The 8,688-nt window shown below is 41.5% G+C and overlaps 1 pseudogene; it reads right to left on the reverse strand.

The window, feature by feature from the left end:
- Positions 1–6,322: 6,322 nt before the first annotated feature.
- On the reverse strand, positions 6,323–8,352 carry Nip7-ps3 (nucleolar pre-rRNA processing protein NIP7, pseudogene 3; annotated as a pseudogene).
- Between the last annotated feature and the right edge of the window lie 336 nt (positions 8,353–8,688).

The raw sequence follows: 8,688 nt of genomic DNA on the forward strand, positions 1-8,688 counted from the left end.
GATGTACAGGGGAGACAGTTTGTGTCCTATGTATCATTGACCAGTAATGACCTTTATAATTAGAAGTCGTAGATCCCCTCCCTCCATTTTCAAAAAGACCCTCAGATCCCCTAGGTCTTTTAGATTCAATCATGTTGACTCATAATCCCACCTGGGATGACTGTCAACAACAGTTCCAGGTTCTTTTCACAACTGAAGAAAGTGAGAAGATTGTTGGAGAAGCTTGAAAATTGGTTCCAGAGGCAAATAATCTGCCCACACAAGTCCAGGCAAATATTGATGCAGCCTTAACTTTGACCATACCCAACTGGGATTTTAAGGCTGTTGAGGTAGGGAGAGTATATGTGTCTACCACCAGATTCTAATTGATGAGCCTCAGAGAAGATTTAATCAAGTTGGCCTATAAATTTACCTATGGTAACTAGCTGAAATAGTGAGAGCTCTACAGAATATTTAAAAAGAATTGTTTGAAGCCCATAAGATTTACATTCTCTCAGACACAGAAATGAGAAAAAATTATCAGTGGGAAGCTTGGCTTTTTTTTCAACAAACAGACGCTGATATCTGTCAGGAACTTCAGTGCCTGGATTGTTTTGCAGGCAAGCAATGTCCTATAACCTTATGTACGAAGAACTGTATGACTGAGAGCCTTGTGGATCATCTCCATTCCATGCCCTGGGTAAACTTGAAGGAGTAGGGGAAAGCCTAATAGTTTTCTTTGGGCACAGGGCACAAAATTCTGTCTTGAAACAAGCACTGGCACCAATTTCAAAATAAAAAATGGGTACAGGGGCAACAGCCACCAAGACTTATCTGTGTCTAGCCAAAGAAAGATTGATTTTGTAATAAGTCAGATTCATTCATGGTTATTTCTGAATGCCAGTACTCCCAGATGGAAAACATTTCTTCACTAAATAGGAGCACAGATCCATTTTAACCCAGAGGGAATAAACATGCTGGATATAATGTTTCCCTTTGTGATGGTTTGCATATGCTTGGCCCAGGCAGTGTCACTATTAGAAGGCATGGCCTTGTTGGAGTAAGTGTGTCATTGTGGGATTGGGCTTGGAGGACCTCCTCCCAGGTGCCTGAGGTTGCTGAGTTTGTTCCTGGCTTCCTTTGGTAAAGATGTCCTCCTATGCCTGCCTGGATATTGTGACACTGCCGTGCTCCCTCATTAATGATAATGTACTGAACTTTGGAAACTGTAAGCCAGCTCCAAATAATTGTTGTCATTTATAAAGCATACATTGGTCATGGTGTCTGTTTACAGCAATATGACCCTAACTAGGACAGAAGTTGGTACCAGGAGCTGGGTATTTTTGTGATAGGCATGACCATGCTTTTGTTTGGGGGAATGTAGATTTGGAGACTTTGGATTGGGAAAGCCATATAATGTTTTAAAATGGGGCTTAATGGACCATCTTTGTAGAAATGGGGAAGACTTTGCTACTGAGAGTAATTTGAATTGTTCAGGCCTGGTCCAAGAGGTTTCAGAGGAGAAGAATTTCTGTACCTGCTATGAAGGCTGCTTTTCTGGTATTTTGGTGAAGAATGTGGCCACTTTTTGCTCTTGTCTGAAGTGTCTGCCTGAGGTTAAGTTGAAGAGATTTAGACTCATTTTCTGGAAAAAGAAAGACTCAAAACAGCCTAGTGCAAGGTCTCTTGTATAGTTGCTAAAATTCACTCTTATGAAGAGCATTTTAATAAAAAAAAGGAGGTTGAAAGAGGAGAAAACAAAATATGTGATTTGAGTATTAAAGGGACAACAGAAAGTGAATTGGAGCTGAATACTGTGTTCAAGGATAGTAAATTAAATAAGGAAGTAATGACCTTGGGGTAAGATCCCACCCAGCTAAGTTCACACTCCAGGCAATTTACTACAAACCTTTAATCCTAGGAGGCAAAGACAAGCAGAGCTCTGATTTCAAGGCCAGACTAGAGCAGAGCAAGTTCTAGGCAAGGCAATGCTTAAATACAAGTGTAGTGGTACTCACCTTTAATCCCAGGAGACCAGAATACAGATGTCTAAATTCATGGTCAATCTACAGAGCAATATCCAGGACAACCAAGTTTAGACAGTGAAGGGTTTAGAAAAGAGGAAGCTAGTGAGAGTATAATAGAACAAGGGGCCCATATTCCAGTTCCTGCAAGCAGGAGAACTCAGCAACTTTAGACATGTGTCCCTGGCTTTATATTTATGAGGAGAAGAGGACAATTGATGCTGACGTAATAGTTTCATAGTTTCATAGATATGAGAAACAAAGCTGTAAAAACAAGGTTTTGAGAAATATATCTGGTGGTCAGGAAGCCTATGACAAACTTGTGACATTTCTGAGAGATACTTCTGACATCAGGATGCCACGTGATATGATATAGTTTTGGTGATCAAGATATTGAGTCAAGAATGACCAGGTCTCACTGACGATGACCAAGCTAACTAGGACAAAACGAAAACACCTGTTCTTCGAAAGACTCCCTACACCTCCCTGTGGTAAATTCAGAGAGCAACCACAAGATGTCATGCTGACCCTGATCGAGCATGCAGCTCACTTCCCCCTCCCCAAAGGGAAGTGCCAACCTAACTCTTTCCCAGTGATTCACCAAGGCCACCTGTAGTGCTGGATGATGAACATATCTAACTGAGGCAAGAACTGCCCTTTGAGCAGGCCAGCCAATACCTGACAAGGTCCTTTGTCCTGTGTACCAGCAATGAGAATAAGCAAGCTAACACTGTTGGTGAAGTGTGCCCTGTGTAATGAAAAAGTTGTGTGCTTTTTGGGTTCAGGGTTGCCTTGCAAGAATAAAGAATTAAAATATCCCCCACTGACCCTGCTATGAGGACAAGTGCACCTCACAGCAAAGAATAACATAAGATGTAGCCTGGCTATAGCCACCACAAACCATCTGAACTTGATAAGGCCTGACTCAACAGTTCTGAGAAAAACAAGAACTAGGGTCAGCTTGTCTCTGAAGCAGGGTGGCCTAGAGTTGAACTGAGCCCAAGTTAGATTATGTGTGCCAATGTAAATCAACCAGTGAAATTGCTTTGTGTGACTGTTGCCAACTGCCTATGTAATTTTCCCTATAAATACCTTCCCCTAATTGGGCTCGGGGTCGACTCCTTTGTCTAATGTGTGAGATACATGTCATTCCCAGAGCTCTGGTTCCTCAATTACACCTGTTGTTTATTACATCAAGACAGGTTTCTCCTTAGTTTTTGGGGGTTTGTGTCGTCTCGAGATTTGAGTGGGGTTCTTCCCCACCCTGGTGGTCATTTAACCTCTTCCTGTTTGGAAGAGCAACCCCACCTATGTGAATTAAAAACCTTATATCTTCAGGCTATTGCATCAGTCACTTTGTCAATCTGTGCTCTGTGGGTGGCGCTCCTGAGGTAAGGCCACTATGGGGTCTTACAACATTATGGTAAGTTGGCCAGGAATCATGCTCCCCCAGACCATAACTGGGGAAGAGATCAGAGGTAAGCTCAAGCAAATCTGTACTCTGTGGGTTTCACTCCTGTGTTAAGGCCACTTTGGTGCCTTACAAAAGAACAAGAGTACAAATTGTTCCCTTTCCAGTCACATTTCTAAGCCTTTCTTTATCTTCAGAGGATCCTTGAAAAATTCCTTGAGGTTTGGACAAAAAAAAAGAACCCAATAGGACTTGCCCATCATAAGACCTCAGTTCTAGTCCAGTTGAAGGCTGAGGCTACCCCAGTCTGGATCAGGAAATACCCAATGTCCAGAGAAGGTAGAACAGGAATTCACAGGTCAACACTGAACTGGAGATATGACCTGCTACTGGAGCTAAGCAGGCTGGGTAAACAAGTATCTGCTAAGGAAGCCTAGTCCTGTCAGCTTGAGGTCACTTTTTCCCCCCATGTTTATTAACTTGAGTATTTCTTATTTACATTTTGATTGTTATTCCCCTTTCTGGTTTCCAGGCCAACATCCCCCTAACTCCTACCCCTCCCCTTCTATATGAGTGTTCCCCTCCCAATCCTCCCCCCCATTACTGCCCTCCACCCAACAATAACATTCACTGGGGGTTCAGTCTTGGCAGGACCAAGGGCTTCCCCTTCCACTGGTGCTCTTACTAGGCTATTCATTGCTACCTATGAGGTTGAAGCCCAGGGTCAGTCCATGTACAGTCTTTGGGTAGTGGCTTAGTCCCTGGAAGCTCTGGTTGGTTGGCATTGTTGTTCATATGGAGTCTCAAGCTCCTTCAAGCTCTTCCAGTCCTTTCTCTGATTCCTTCAACGGGGGTCCCGTTCTCAGTTCAGTGGTTTAATGATGGCATTCGCCTATGCATTTGCTGTATTCTGGCTGTGTCTCTCAGGACAGATCTACATCCAGTTCCTATCAGCCTGCACTTCTTTGCTTCATCCATCTTATCTAGTTTGGTGACTGGATATTTTATGTATTTACATTTCCAATGTTATCCCCTTTCCCCTCTGTACTATACTGCCTCCCCCTTCACCCTTCTATGAGGATGTGCCCATTCACACCCACCTAAACAAAGTTCAACACCATGGGGTATCAAGCCTTCGCAGGACGAAGGGATTTTCCTCTCATTGAAGCTGGACAGTGCCATACTCTTCCACTTCTGTGCCTGGAGTCATGGGTCTCTCTATATGTATTCTTTGTTTGGGGATTTAGTCACTGGGACATCTGGTGACATTTGTTTGATTGATATTGTTGTTCTTCCTATGGTATTGCAAACCCCTTCACCTCCTTCAGTCTTTTCTCTAACTTCTCCATTGATGTTCCTATGATGTGCAATGATTAGCTGCAAGCACCCTCATCTGTATCAGTAGGGCTCTGGTAGAGCCTCTCAGGAGACACCCATATGTGGCTCCTGTCAGAAAGCAGTTCTTGGCATCAGCAATAGTGACTAGGTTTGGCAGAAGCATATGGGATGGATCATCAGGTGGGGCAGTCTCTGGATGATCTTTCCTTAAGTCTTTGTCTCTGTACTTCCTCCTATGAGTATTTTGTTCTCTTTTTTTAGAAGGAATGAAGTATTCAAATTTTGGTTTTCCTTCTTCTTGGGCTTCATTCTTCTACATACAGCCATCCAGGAAATTTTGATAGACATTGCATTGAATCTCTTTATCACTTGTGGAAGGATATCTGTTATTTTATTATGTTAATTCAACTGATTCATAAACATAACAAAACTTTTTGTCATCTGACTCATTCAATTTGTTCAAAGACTTGAATTTTTTTATCATAGAATGCTGAATTACAAATCCAGCTTGAATTTCATGATCATAGTTTAATGCAATTTCGTCTAGCAGCTTTAAATGCTTGAGATAAAATTGAAGAGTCCAGACAGAGGTTTGTGTCACATACTATAATTATTCAGGGTCCAAAGGAAGTCTTCCCTCAATTTTTGCAAAGATTGACTTCAGCAACAATAGAATAATATCAGATTCAAAAGTCAGAAAAAGACTAATTAAATTTTTGAAAATGGAAATTCAGATTGAAGAGGGTGATTAGACATTTAAAGGCAAGTTCAGCACCAATAGATGAATAAATTAGAGATACATCTGCTATTGAATCTCATGTTTATAGTGATAATATGGCAGAAGTAATTTCTAAAGGTATTAAGAAAAATCAAAATGGTAGATATTTTTAAAATATTTAAATGTATTAAACTTCATATATAAAACCACAGGCGTGGCACACTATCCTTAAAGTCCACTGTGCTATTATCATCCTGGAAAAGTGGTATCACAGTTAACAATAAGATTACCCCTAAGCCCTGGGTCCTGCTAAGACTGAACCCCCAGTGAACTAGACTATGGGGGGAGGGTGGCAATGGGGGGAGGTTTGGGAGGGGAACACCCACAAGGAAGGGGAGGGGGGAGGGTGATATTTGTCCGGAAACCGGGAAAGGGAATAACACTTGAAATGTATATAAGAAATACTCAAGTTAATAAAAAAAAAAATAAAATAAAAAAAAAAGATTACCCCTGTTCTCACTGAAGTATCTGAGAAGCTGTCACTCAGAATAAGTCTCCTGATTCAAACAAACATGATGCAGATACAAAATAGAAACACTCTATTTGTTCACACAAATGGTCACAGGTTCTGCTTGCATGTTTTAGATTTTTGAGAAAAATCTCAGTAGGTAGCCCAAGATAGCCTTGAACTTGCCAAATAGCCTGAGCTGGCCTTACCTTTGTTATCCACCTGGATTTGATTCTAGAGTTCCAGAAACCCTATTTTTGAGCCATTTCTGTTGATAAGAATCCAAGCTGCATATCTCAGTGTTATCCTGGTTTAACATGAAGGCTAGCACATAGGAAACAAAGCTAAGTCCTCTCACACAGCAAAATGTTCTTGGGATGACTATTATAAATCAATGTCTCTTCTTGGCATACGTACTCTGCAATATCTGCTTGATGGAACATGACCACTACAATGGGGTCCACTTTTCTGCACTCTTGGGTAGACTTCGCTGCTATCCTAAAACCCAAAGGAATGTCTGCCATGGAATAAACCACTACTCCCTGGTACTGAGATGTGTATTCAGTGATTCGACTCAGACAGGATTTCACACCGGGTTTCCATACAAGAAGGATTGCTCTGCTCCATTTGTGTCCATACTTGGCATAGGGTACAAGGTATTTTAATGTGCAACCATAAAGTGTGGGTCTTAGTAAACTTTCCAAAACATGTCCCCAGGGACACTAGCTTATTCCAGATATGTTGGCGTCCAGTTTAGGGCTCATCTCACTCAGATAATACACTTGGTCTTTGTGGAGCTAGAAAAAGTAGGTGCCGTCCAATCTGTCCAGTAGGAGTTGTAGATTCTCTCCAATGTATTTTGAAATCTTCTCAAACAGAACCCGGGCCTCTTTTACAATCAAAGGCTTCTTTTTCCCCTAGCTTGACTCCCGGGATCTTCATCCCTAATGGGAGATATTCTAATTGTGGTACAGAAGGTAATTTGAAAATGGATTATAGGCAAGACATGACTAGAAAAAAGTTTTTAACCTAGAAACAATACAAAGAGAAAACTTCAGCCTCCTGGAAAATGCAAAAAGTGTGTCAAAGTCTGCCACTGGACTGATAAATGCAGATCAACCAGGGATAGGCAAGGTTACCCTTTAACATCAGAAAAGGAGTCCTCCTGTAGGCCCTGATATCAAATTTGATATAATCATTCTGTGCCAGTAAATGTGATGTGTTGGAGGGGCCTGAGTTAGCTAGAATGGAATAAAGACCCTGATTTAACTTGTTTCAGATTAGCTTCTGTGCGTGTTTTAGGAGATTGCGAACATTTCCCTGGCACTACACTCCAACACTATGGACTGTGATCAAATACTCCTTGGTTTCTGATTTGACAGGTAGTGCATTGTGTGTGTGTAGGTTGCAGACTGAATGACTTACACTAAAAATCTGGTAGCATCTCATAAATGTTCTGGACAGTGAATCAGCTGATCCTGGCTGAATTCTCCTATTTTTCCAAATGGAAGGTTTTTTTTTACCCATCATTGTGAAGCCATACCAACCCAGGAGGGGCTTCACATTTCTTGGAATGTTGATTAAAAACTTACTGGTTTGTCCAGAAATGCTAAAGGACCCTTGTACTATGCTCACTTTGCGGCAGAGCCTGGGCTGGTCTTAGGGAGAAACCAATGACCATGGGAGAATAGAAAACCCAATAAATGAACTTTTTGAATCCCCTCTATTGGATTTACAGAAACCTACATCTTTTTTTGTTATATTACAATTCTTGATGTAGATGATTTTGACCTCTAAGTAATAATGATTGCTCTGTCTTATACTCTGCAGTGCTGGGATTAGAGACCTCAGCTGCCCCAAGTACTGATATAACAAATTATAAGTGACATCAGTCTCAGAAACACAATAATATATGCTCTATGTCCTTCTTGACCTAAGATTTCTTTAGAAAAACTGGTTAAGAATTTTTATTTTATTTCATGTATTTACTTTTCAAACTTTATCTCCTTTTTGGTTACCCCCACTCCCATCCCCATCCTCCTGCTTATATAAGGATGTGCCCCCTAACACCAACATTTCCCTACTGGCTTCATGCCCAGGCATTCTTCTACACTAGAGAATCCAGCCTTCACAGGACCAAAGGCTTCTCCTCCCATTGTTGGCAGATAAGGCCATCCTCTGCTACATATGCTGCTGGAGTCATGGGTCCCTCCGTGTGTACTCTTTGGTTGGTGGTTTCGTCCCTAGCAGCTCTGAGTTCTCTGGTTAGATAATATTGTTTTTCTACCTATGGTGTTCCAAACCCCTTCAGCTCCTTCAGTCCTTTCTTGAACTCTACCATTGGGGCCCCATGCTTAGCTGCATTCATTCCCATTGTATTGTAAAGCTCTGGAATAGCATCTTCAGGAGACCTCAATATCAGGCTCCTGTCAGCAAGCACTTCTTGGCCTCTGCAATGTACTTGGCAATGGAAATGTACCACAGTTTCAGAATCCATTCCTCTGTTGAAGAACAATTGAGTGCTTTCTAGCTTCTGGCTATTATAAGTAAGGCTGCTGGGAATATAATGGTCCATATATCCTTGTTATATTGGGGGAAAGTACTATGTCCAATTCAGATGAACTGCCTGATTGATATCCGCAGTGATTATATCAGTTTGTAATCCCCCAATAATGGAGAAGTATTCCTCTTTCTTCACATCCTTGCCAGC

The sequence above is a fragment of the Rattus norvegicus genome, chromosome 2 (assembly GCF_036323735.1).
Source record: "Rattus norvegicus strain BN/NHsdMcwi chromosome 2, GRCr8, whole genome shotgun sequence".
NCBI lineage: Eukaryota > Metazoa > Chordata > Mammalia > Rodentia > Muridae > Rattus > Rattus norvegicus.